We start from the raw sequence: 13,140 nt of genomic DNA, 5'->3' as shown, positions 1-13,140 counted from the left end.
ATGACACGCATGGAGAGAGAAACCAAGGAAAAGCTAACTCTCTGCTGTGCAGCAGAATATGGGTCCCACATAACTTTATTAGTCAGTTAATTACCCAAGTGTTTATGATTATAAGGTTGGGTTAACTAAAGTGTTAATTTTTTTTGTAACTAATGTTGGGGATTCAAGAGGACTAACATGTTTGGGTTTAGCAAAAAAAACCTTAGTCTTATTACTAAGAGTGGATTGTAAGACCACAAAAAAAGGATTGAATTGGATTGACAAAAAAAAAAGGAGGTATGTTTATCATGTTACAAAATTTTTTGTTTTGCTGAAAAGCCTTAAATAAAAATTTAAACATTTAAAAATTTAAAAAATTTAACCTAAAAATAAAAATTTTAAACATTTTTTCTGTAACAATTACAATATTTACATCACACCAGTATATTCTATAACTATGACAAATGTTGGCAGGTTGATTTAAAACTTTGTTTACATAAAAGATGAAAAAATATAAGGAGATAAAAAGATGACCACCTAAAACTTGGAAAAAAAATTCGGTTTTTAATGTCTTAATGGAAAAAAGAAAAAACCGGTCTCAGAACAAGATAACTATCATTATTCATTATTTTTGTTCATCTTTCATAAATATAATAAAAAATTATATTTTAAAATATTTGCTTCGTACTATTCATCTCACATGTGTAACATTGACATGAGATTCTTTTCTATGACACATTATTCTAATAGACTGTTTGCAAATTTAAATTATTGAACAAAAACATTTAATACCATATTTATTATTTCTGTTATAGGCCATACTATGTATATTAATAATTTTTACTAATTACTTAATTTTATGATTATTTATTTTCATAACCTTTGTATTTTTATTTTAATTTATTTTTATAATCTTGCTATTTTTACTTTTTTTCCCTCATTTATGTTTTTTATTTTTATTTGTATTTTCATTCACTTATCTATGTTAATTGAAATTATTAACAATTTAAAAAAATAAAAATTATAAATGTAGCGATAAAAAAGTTGAGTAATAAAATAACTGGGAATACCGTATTCTCTCCGTTACAAGTAAATAAAGGTAATTATTATTGACAATTAATTTTTAAGAAATGCTCTTTAATTTCATAAAAAAAAGTTAACACTTCATTTTCAATTCAAAAATTATATTATCACTATCTTTTATCTTGCCAACAAATATGGTCACAACTTTAAGTATTAAATTACATATTTTTATAGGTTTTTTATTTATGACATTTTTATTTAAGGCTTTTCAGCAAAACAAAAAATTTTGTAACATGATAAACATACCTCCTTTTTTTTGTCAATCCAATTCAATCTTTTTTTTTTGTGGTCTTACAATCCACTCTTAGTAATAAGACTAAGGTTTTTTTTTGCTAAACCCAAACATGTTAGTCCTCTTGAATCCTCAATATTAGTTACAAAAAAATTAATACTTTAGTTAACCCAACCTTATAATCATAAACACCTGAATAAGTAACTGACTAATAAAGCTATGTGGGACCCATATTCTGTTGCACAGCAGAGAGTTAGCTTTTCTTTGGTTTCTCTCTCCATGCGTGTCATCCTAGCAGCCTCCCCATGTGTCTTCAGTATGTAAAGAAAGAAAATAGCTTCAGCATAGTAGAATCTCCCATTAACTGGAGATGATCATGGTGGTAGAAAATAAAAATAGAATTAGATTTTTAAAAGATTCCTGGCTATAAATTGAAAAGTTAAAAATTGCTTTTTCCAAAATTTTATTCCGTGTCAACTTAATGGAAATCTGTTACAAGGAATGTAGCTTTTAGTTTTCTTTTATTGAGAGGAAGGATAATACACGCCATAACAGAAGAGAAAGTCAATGTAATATTGAAAAGATTTTTTTAGAATAAAATAAAAAAAATTATTTTTACAGAAAAATAATTCTAAAATTATATTTCTAGAGTTTTTTTTTTCTATTGGAGTAAGTTTATCGTATCTCTCGACGAACTTCACCAAAAATTTATGGGGAGTTTTAGGGCCTCTACTTCTAATTTGGAAAGAAGATATATTATGATCAAAACTTTTAATTCTAAAAAAACCTAATTTGATTTAGGAAAGACAAAAAATTGGGAGTTGAATATTGATAGATAATAAGTATGGCTTCTTCAATATCGCTACTTAACAATAGCAACAACATTATCATCATCTCTATCAGAAATAAGTCGTATTTAGAAATATCATTATGAAGAATAATGATGTAATAAGAATGGTACTCCTAATACTAAAAAAAAAGTAACAGTGAAGTTGAAGAATTTGAAGATAGCCGAAGAACAGGATGAACCTTAAAATTTTCGGATTTAGAATGAGTTCGCCAATCTCGGCGGACTTCTATAATTTTATAGAGTTCTCCACATCCTGGGCAAACTTTACCCAAATTCTCCTTAAAACCTTGGTTGAGAACGAAATTCAAATTTATAAGTCATTGTCATAGGCCAGGTTTGTGTAAACAACTTAATTAAGTTACTTTTGAAAAAATAGCTTAAATAATAAATGCTTATATTAAAAGTAATTTATAAATAAGTTATTTTGTGTTTAATTTTTTAGTTCTAAAAGTACTTGTTTTAAGATAAAAAAGTGATAAAAAGCTTTTTATTATGAGAGAAGTAATTTTTTTAACTTCTCCATAAGCACTAAAATAGCTTTTTAAAAAGTTGTAATTTAGTTTTGAAAATTGTACCAGACATTGATACTATACATTTTCATAAGTTAAAAGTAAAAAAAAAAAAAAAAGTCACTTATGAACCTATCCAAACGAGACCATAGTCTCTAACAGTATATAAGAGTATACAAAAGTATACAGACAACAAGCATAACTTCTTCAATATCGTCGGTGCCAAATGGCAACCATTATCGCCGTCTCCAGAAATACACAGGTATACATGAATAAGCCATGTTTAACCAGGATGTTTTCAATTATAAGTTAAAAAAAATCACTATTTTCCGAAAAAAATACAATTTATTTCTGTGTACTGTGTACTTTAGAAACGATGATAATGATTGTCATGATTAACTTTCTAATTTTTTTCACCCAATCTAATATTTATAAAAAAATATGGTGAAATTTGCCAGGGAGAAGACGAACTCTATAAAAATATAGAAGTTTGCTGGAAAGTCAGACGAACTCTATTAAAAATAATAGAGTTCGTCGAATACGGCAAACATGTCCTAAATTCCAAAAAAAATGCTTATATGAGAATTTAGAGTCGGAATAATGGATTTAGAGAAATAATACTTTTTTTAATTTATTTTAGAAAAAAACCAGAAATTAAATGCTTACTGGTTGCGGTAGTCTCCTAATAGAATTATAGGAATGATATATTGAATTGAGAAAGTATGAGGAGATGTGATATTAGTGTACAATGTGTACAATAAGAGTAAAAAAAATTAATTCAAATGATAATTAAGTTAATTAATTTTCAATAATTTCGAATTTTGAATTCAAAAAAATAAGGATTTGCAACCGCGGCAGTTACATATACTGTAAACCTTCTTTTCCGCATGTGACGTGACTTCTTCAGGTACTTTCTTCTCCTCCAGTCTCTTTTCTTTTCACCGGTGAAAGAGCAACATCAGCCGTCACCACCCAGAAGACGACCGACGCCGCACTGCGTCCTACGAACGTACGAGCGAGACCATCGCGCTATGTGTCATTCAGGCAGCCTCCATTCGCAGCCGCACCCATGATTTCAAAACAAGGAAAGCCAGCGTAGAATCCAAATCGTCATTGGTGGTATATTTGCAGAGTATCAAGTGTTAAAAACTATACCAAGAGTAAGCTTAAAACTTCATCATCCATGGTCAATTAACTAACTCATCTTTAAATTTTTAACCTAAATTAAAAAAAAAACTATTTACTATTCTCTTTTCCTTTTCTACTTCATTTCCTTAGTTATTTCATGCTTTGACTTCACTTCACTTCTTCTCAAGTTTCCACCACCCTAACAATAATTTTGACGTTTTAATTCAAAAAATGTCAAATATGATGGATGGTCAATTTACTGTATATATAAATGGTTATTTTAATTCTTAATTGGATGGTTATTTTATTCGATTCAATTTAAGTATATGCAATTAACAAATGCTGGATGGTCATTTCACTAGGTAGTCGGATGATTATTTTAATAACTACGTGGATAGTTGTTTGTTAGCCAGTGAGGAAGCTTCTAATGCCGAAGAGGTGGAATGATTGATGAGGGTAGGGTGGCAAATGGTTGGGAGGGGGGAGGGGAAGAGGGTATTTGAGTAAATTCTTTTGGTAAATTAAAGTTGAAATGATTAATTTTTTGAAATAATTGTTTGAGTTTTTTTTCCCTTGTATTGGGCTAAATTCAAAATCCATTGTATACATTGTCAAGATTTCTCATTGTCTCCCTAGCAGAATTCAATAGAAATTACTCTAATTAGTTAGCTTTCTCTTACTATATGATTTTGTCTCTATCAAAAAATTATATGCCAATTGTAGATCAATTAATTCTTAACAGTTTTTTCTTTTCTGTGCAAATGGGGGTAATGGTTTCCTTCCATGAAGAGTATTATAATTGTTGAAATAGAAGAAGTGAGATAGCCATATTATAAGGTGATAGAAAAGTGATTGAGAGAGTGGAAAAAGCTTTTGGGAAGTGCAGCAAAGGGAAGTCCTTCTTTGGTGGGGACAGTGTTAGATTCATTGACATTGCTTTTAATTTTGTTTAACTTTCAATTTTATGATGTCTTGCATAAGTTTTGAAAAGTTTGTTTCATTTTTATCAGGTTGAGACCAGAACTCTTGAAAAAATTAAAGAAGTATTACATTATGCTTCCCAAACGAACACTTCTTAGACCCGGATAATGTTGGATAATATGGTTTTATCTCTACCTAATGAGGATGTGAATATATCAATGCTGAAAGAGGTTGTGCAGTTAGTAAATGAAAATTTGAGATTGAGGTATTCATGACTAAATTTGTTTTACTCTTAGTTGAGTTTTCAAAAACTAAATGGACTTGATTGGAATGTGGTGGTGCTTTTTTTAACCGCAATTACATGGGAGACAGGGAAGCCATTGGTGATTGAAGAAATGGAGGTTGTGCCACCTAAGGCCAGTGAAGTTCGTTTGAAGATCCTCTACAACTCACTTTGCCGCACCGATATTTACTTCTGGGAAGCCAAGGTTTGAAATTTATATAGTGATGTAGCTTGATCACAAGTTGATTAGGAAATAGGGATTACTTTATGATTGTTTCTTCATCTCTCAAGTTTTTTTTCTTTATTATTATTATTATTATTATTATTATTATTATTATTATTATTATTATGCATCACAAGAGTTTAATATGTTTCTATCTCTTTTCCCAATTTCAGGGCCAGACTCCATTATTTCCTCGGATATTTGGTCATGAAGCTGGAGGGTATGTATATTCTCTACTATTTTTTAAACTGAGTGTCATAAGAATTGAATCCCTTAGCTTAAACTTCTTTGTATTAAGTCCTGCGATTCATTACCATGTACGTTGGTTCATTCATTATATAACATTGTATCAAACAAGATTAAGAAAGTTAAAGAACAATGATATTGGTAACGGTGCAGGATTTTGGAGAGTGTAGGAGAGGGAGTGACTCATCTGAAACCAGGTGACTATGCCCTCTCTGTGTTCACTGGAGAGTGTGGTGAATGCCCTCATTGTAAGTTAGAGGAGAGAAACATGTGTGACCTTTTCAGGATCAACACTGACAGGGGTGTCATGATCCATGATTAAGAATCAAGATTCTCTATTAAGGAAAAACCAATTTACCATTTTGATAGGACCTCCACATTCAGTGAATACACTGTGGTTCATGCTGGATGTGTTGCAAAGATCAACCCTGAAGCACCACTTGACAAAGTTTGTGTTCTCAGCTGTGGAATCTGCACATCTTTGAAACATCACCCTAGATAAGTATATTTCTTCACATTTTGTTTGTTGGTGATTCTGTTCTCTGACAATTCAATTTCATTTTCATGTTTTGTAGGTCTTGGTGCCACTATCAATGTTGCGAAACCAAAACCTGGTTCTTTTGTTGCTATTTTTGGACTCGGAGCTGTCGGTCTTGCTGTATGTTAGCCTCTATTTTCTTTGCGTTGCAGTTTTTATAGCTATGGATCAAGGGTATTAGTGAGTAGCGACTCTCAAGGTTGTCAAACTCGCGAGTTTAGGTAAACTCGTGGAGCTGACCTAGACTCGACTCGTAGACTCGTACGAGTTTACCTGTTATACATTTTTAAAAAAATATATATATATATCATGTATAATATATATATTTACTCAGATATAGACATTTAAACCTAACAATTTCAACATCAAAACACATAATAAATTAACCTAATACTAAAATTACAAGTTACAACAAGTACTTTGGATCACACATTTAAATCCTTCACAAGTATTTATCTAGTTCACAAAAACACAATTACACAATCAAAGGTTCATAAGACATAACCAAACACAAAAGAAATAACAAAGCAACAATTAAATTTCTAATAAACTCTAAAAACTCAAATCCTCCAATATCTTCATCTTCCATGGCATCAACATCATCATCTTCACCATCTTCATCAGAAACATCATTTCTTTCAGCCTCAGGTTCAACATGGCCAACAAATCTTCATCATCATTCACATGTTCATCTTCTTCCTCTATTAAATTTTGTTGTGGATCCCCAATAAACTCATTCTCACCTCCCTCACCCATGTTGAATCATTACTATTCATACCTGGAATAGCAAATTCATTACTATTGGATCATCATTAGTATTGTCATTCATTGGCAAGTGAGAATGCTCAACACTTTCAGCAATATTTTCATTAACATCCTCAGTTATCCACTCATCATCAGAATGCACTGCATCATATTCAAGTTCTGGAGTTTTTCTAATTTGCTTGCCCTTTAACAAATTATACATCACATACACTAGATCATTCATTTCTTTGATGCAACCGATTTCTTCTCTTTGTATGAACCTACAAACATATAGTGCCAATAGTTAATAAAAATATAAAAATTAAAATTAAAATAAATAATGAATAGTTCTAAGGAAGTAAGGAATAAGGAATTACCATTTCAAATGCACTCCAATTACACTCACAACCAGATAAACTACAAGTTAAGCTTAGAACTCGGATAGCAAACTTCTTTAGTTCTGGACAACTATCTCCATAGAAGTCCCACCACTCAGCAGGTAGCATGGTCTTCCTACTACTCTTTGCAGTTTCATTACCAAAGAGGCCTCTAGCATAATGAAAGTCAGGAAGCTGTAGACCAACCTTTTTCCTTTCTTCCTGGTTAGGAACCAGTTTTTTCAAACAACTATATAGACCAATCTTAATGTCAGCATCATCAACCATGAAATTTGGTTCATAGTGATAATGAGGATTAAGATAATACGCAGCTGCATGCAATGGTCCCATGCAATTGACTTTCCCACCTTCCATCAATAATTTCCCATATAGGTTCATAACTAAAATAACAATGCAAATGAATAAAATAAGAAAATTAAATAATAACTGAATATAAGAAGAAAACATGGTAACATGATACATTGATAATCAAATATTAAAGCTTTCATTAGTCAAAACTCAGATTACCTCTTTTTAACACAACCGAAGTTAGTCTTGATTGTTTCTTTGGCGTTTCTCATGCCTTCAAGAGATGAAACCCATGGCTGGTTTTTCATCTGAATCAACCAAGCGAAGGACTGTAATGAGAGGAGCAGCAGCCTTGAGGCATATGACAATATTCTTCCATAGCCTACTATCCAAGGCCATGTTTTGAACTCTTATTGCTTTAGGCGTTGATGCAACCTTAGTTGTCTTCCAATCAGCAGAAGTAAACATAGTCATCAACGGTCCTTTATTATCATGAAGACAAGTGAGAGTCAAATATGCAGTGGCGAATCTTGTGGCACCTGGCCGAACCAAGTCCTTTCCCTTTGTAAAATTCCGCAACATGCTAATGAGCATACTCCGAGAGTAGATAAAAGTGGTGAGTTTTTTTCCCTTTTTTATGGTTGTTTCATGCACCTTTAGCTTCTTTTCAAAATCCTCCAATATCAAATCTATACAGTGTGCAGCACATGGTGTCCAAACAACTTTTTCTAGTCTCCATCATTCTTTCTCCAACAGCCTTAATTAGCAGCATTATCTGTAACAATTTGGACTACATTCTCTTCACCAACAAATTCTACGGCATCTTCTAGCATTTTGACAACTTTATCCGTTGTTTTCGAGATGTCAGAAGTGTCCAATGAATAAAGAAAAACTGTTCCTTTAGGGCTGTTCACCAAAAATTACATACTACGCCTTTTTTTATCAGTCCATCCATCCGACATGATTGAACAACCAGTTCTCTTCCACTCTGCTTTAAATTCAGTAAGTTCATCAACATTGTTCACTGCTTTCTTTAATTGGGTTTCTCTTAACTCATGGTAAGAAGGAGGTTTATAGCCAATTCCATATCTACCAACCATCTCACAAAACTTTAAAAATTCGGATTCTTAATAACATTGAAAGGAATAGCACTTGTATAGAAAAATATGGCACATTGTTGATCACATTGTTGTTCCTTTAGATCCTTCTTCATCATTTGATTTATTGTTGATTGAACTTGAGCCCCTTTTCCTTTTGTGACAAAGTTGCGAATATCTTTCCCCTTTTGTTGAGAATTGTCCTTTCCTTTCTGTTTGTTCAGGATAATCCTCATCATCACCAAATCTTCTCTTCTTCAATGATGCTTCTTTAGCCTCCACACAGACTTTCAACATCACAGCCTTCACTTCTCCAGGTACTGAAGCACAAGGCTCTGAATCCTCTTTAGTACCGGCAAGATGATGCTTGAATCTGTAAATCCCTCCGCTTATAGTCTTTGAGCAATAATTACACTTCACTTTTTTACCATTGCCTTGAACATCAATCCCATGTTTCCATCCTATATCTTCTATTTCCAGTTGCATTTTTTTCCTAGAAACAGCAGGTGTAGGTCTAGGAATACAGGAAGCGAAGACCCTGTCCCTGAACACATTCTCAGACATTTTGTATTATCCCTAAAAATCACAACCCAAACAACAAATTCAGATTCAGATTATCCACTAACTAAACTCAGATTCAGATTATCCACTAACTAAATTCATAACTAACACTAGTTTCAGCTACACTTACAACAATAATGTTTAAAAGATGAAAAATTTTTAGCATCATAAGACTTAATCAATAATCATCAGTTCATCACTCCAAATGCAATACAGCAAGCAATTTCATTTAAACAAATTTTTCATTGTCATATGAACCCCCTTTGAGGTCATCAATATGATCAAGCACAAACAAATTAAAACAATGGCAACCAGAGTTAACCACCAATACTCCAATACTCACTTTATCACACAAGACACAACAGATACATTTTCATTTAAACTAACAATTCAGACTTCAGACTTTCAATTAACTAACACAGTAGTCAGTACACTAACTAACAATTCAGACTTCAGAGTTTCAATTCAGTGAATTCACTAATTCAGACTTCAGATTTCAGTAAACTAAAGACTAAACATAACTACATAACAGAAGCAGAAAACAAAAGAAAAAATATATATAGCAGAAGTACTATCCACACATTTTAACCATGATTGAAGCATGAAGCATGAAGTACAGATTACAAAAGCAGGCAAGCAGCATCAGTTTTTTTTCACACATTAATTTTTTTTTCAACAGATCAAACGCAGATCAGGGCCTTAATAAATTTGCAGAATTGAATAATTGCAACCAAAATTGTTAGCATTTGAATTAGTTTAACAAAATTACCTTGGAGATGGGCAGACTTTATCACTTGAAGCAGATCGGCAGTGCTTCAGTGAAGAAAAACAGAACAAGGCTGACGAGGGCAGAACAGGGGAGGGGAGGCAAACGGCGTGGTGGACTGGTGGTGGGCTCTAGCGCTGTGCGACTCTGCCTGGTGGTGGCCTGGTGGGCTCTACGAGATTGCGACTCTGCGTGGTGGTCTTCACTGGGCTCTGCGACGCTGCGTGAGTGGGGAGTCACTAGGGTTTCGAACTTTAGTTCACTCCTTCATTAGTGGGTGTGGGTGGGTTTAGGTTGCGGGTTTGGGTTAGCACCGGTTCTGTAGGTTTTTTTTCTGGGCCAAAACGACGCCGTTTTGGCAAAAATGGGCAACGAAATTAAACTCGCTGACTCTCTAGCAAACTCGCGAGTTTGCACGATTTTATCCGAGTCTAGCCGAGTCAACCCGAGTCTACCCAGAAACGAGTTTATGTCTGAGTCAACTCGATTCCACTACCTAAACTCGTAAACTCGTACGAGTTTACGAGTTAATTCGCGAGTTTGACAACCATGGCGACTCTTGTTCTTTTTTCAATCCAAATTTTAGGCTGTTGAAGGGGCAAGGATTTCTGGTGCATCAAGAATCATTGGGGTTGATTTAGTTTTTAGCCAATTCGAATTAGGTATAATGTCATTCTCTCTGAATCAAATGTAGATGATTAATCATAGAATAAATTGAGTAAGTTTCCCAAATCTACAAATTGTATTCACTTACTAATGGTATTTTCTCATTTTACTATTGCTGGCAGCTAAGAAGTTTGGGGTTAATGAATTTGTGAACCCAAAAGATCATAACAAAGATGTACAAGATGTTAGTTCTTTCTAATTTTTTCTCCAAAATTATTTATACTTTCATGTAAGAAAGACTAAGATGTTAATATTGCTCAACAGGTAATTGCTGAAATGACCAATGGAGGCGTGGATCGTTCTATTGAATGTACTGGCAGCATCCAAGCTATGATATCAGCATTTGAATGTATCCATGATGTAATTGAATCAAAACTTGTTCTTTTTTTAGAACCTGTAGTATCATCACTAGGAAAGAGATCAACATTGGGGTCAGTAAAAAACAGTGACGGAATAGAAGGAATGGACTCAAAAGAGAAAAAACTAGAGAACATGTGATGCTCCCAGAAGACAACATGACGAGATATACAAATACATCGAGAGATAGAATCCCAACAATGATAACCCTTGTGTTCAGAGCCATAACCAAGAAAACAACACATACGAGCCCGAGGTTCAAGTTTATTATGTTCATGAGGCTGAAGAAAGACAAAACAGACACAACCAAAAACACGAAGAGAGCTGTAATTAGGAGAAGTATGATAAAGAAACTCAAGAGGTGTAGTGTTACCAAGGACAGAAGAAGGGAGTCTATTGATAACATGAACAGCAATGAGAACAGCTTCACCCCAAGTACGCTCAGGACAAGAAGAGGAAATAAGTATTGCACGAACAGAGTCAAGAATATGACGATGTTTATGCTCATTTCTGCCATTTTGTTGAGAGGTACCAGGACAAGAAAACTCAGACAAAATAACATGTTCAGCAAAAAAATTTAAAAGTTTGGAGACACGATATTCCATAGCATTATCACATCTGAAGATTTTAATGACATTTGAAAATTGAGTTCGAATCTTAGTGGCAAAGTTAATATAAATCTGAGGCAGCTCATGATAATTAGTCATCAAATAAACCCAAGTAAATCATGAATAATCATCAATAAAGACTACAAAGTATCGAGCCCCGCCCATAGAAGCAGTGGGAGCAGGGTCCAAAACATCAAAATGAATAAGATCAAAAGGAGAGCAAGTAAGAGAGGAACTACTATAAAAGGATAAGGCAGGTTGTTTTGCACTCTGACAAGAGATGAAATCAAAAGACTCATTTTGAACTTGACTTAAAACTCCCGTAGACATAAGAAGACACAATTTTTCTAAGGAGCTATGGGCAAGACGGCGGTGTTACAAGTGAAGAGTAGATGGAGAGAAAACAACACAGAGATTTGGTGTAGAGGGAACATAAAGGTTCTCAAGCTCAAACAATCTTCTGACCTTACAACCAGTCCCGACAATCTTTCCCGTCCGACAATCCTGCACACAATTAGAAATAGAAAAATTGATATCAAAACCGAGCTCAACAAGTTGACTGACAGAGATAAGATTACAATTTAATTTTGGAATAAAATAAACATCAGGAAGATGAATATTAGATTGTGAAATAAAGCCCTGATGTATGGCATGCAAAAGGGAACCATTAGCAGTGTTGACAAAACGTGCATTTGTAGTGGTAGACAACGACAAGAAAAGATGACACAAAGGAGACATATGATTAAAATAACCAGAATCAAAATACCATTTAAAATTACCTAGAGGGGTGGAAAGAGCAGCAAAGATATTACCAGAAAAGAGAGAGAAATTGCTTAAGGAAAGATTCAATGTCTGATGGAAAGATAGAAGGTAGGTTGAGAGAGGTAGAATTGGTGGATTCAGTAGCAGCAGCAGTAGTAGAAGCAGGCACATTTGGAAATTTGTTAGGGTGAGTTTGATACTTGTTCTGATCTGAACGTGGTAGTCTAATAGGACAGGTAGTAATCAAGTGACCCGAGAGCTTACAATAATGGCAGAACAGTTTCGGACAATTGGGGCCAATGTGACCTTTCTGTTTGCATTTACGACATTCAATAGAGGGACAGTCGAAGAAGGAGTGCCCAGGACGGTTATAGTTTCGACAGAATTTACCCTTTCTGTCGGTGGTAGCAAAGACAGTTTCACTCTTAGAGTGAGTCAATCCCAAGCGCATTTCTTCATACTTAAGATGAGGAAGAGCATCTTCAAGACTAGACAAGGGACTCTGCTGAAGAAGAGAAGCCCTAACCGGCTCATAGTCATTAGTAAGTGCCATAAGAAACTGTATAAGACATGTCTGGTTCCAATAATCCTGATATGCCTTAGCATCAGTGCAATCTTTAAGAACAGGTTCACAAGAGGTCAATTGATCCCAAATAACTTCCATTTGAGCAAGAAAATAAAAAACCACTTGGCCACGTTCTTGCTTAACGCTAAGAAGCTCCTTTAGCAGTTGGTACTGATGAGAGAGGTCAGAAATAATGTAACGCTTTGCCAAATGATCCCATACATCTTTAGTAGTTTTAAAACGCCCAAACTGTAAATGAATACCAGGAGTAGAAGTGTTGCAGAACCAAGTGATAATCTGGTGATTTTTACTATCCCAATCTTTCAATCTCTCTGC

The 13,140-nt window shown here is 33.9% G+C and overlaps 1 pseudogene; it reads left to right on the top strand.

Annotated features, from left to right (window-relative positions):
• Positions 1-4,869: 4,869 nt before the first annotated feature.
• On the top strand, positions 4,870-11,010 carry LOC130949394 (alcohol dehydrogenase 1-like; annotated as a pseudogene).
• Positions 11,011-13,140: the final 2,130 nt, after the last annotated feature.

This window comes from Arachis stenosperma, chromosome 9 (genome assembly GCF_014773155.1).
Source record: "Arachis stenosperma cultivar V10309 chromosome 9, arast.V10309.gnm1.PFL2, whole genome shotgun sequence".
Lineage (NCBI taxonomy): Eukaryota > Viridiplantae > Streptophyta > Magnoliopsida > Fabales > Fabaceae > Arachis > Arachis stenosperma.
The sequence above is the reverse complement of the archived record's forward strand: the minus strand, read 5'-3'. Positions and strand labels throughout refer to the sequence as shown.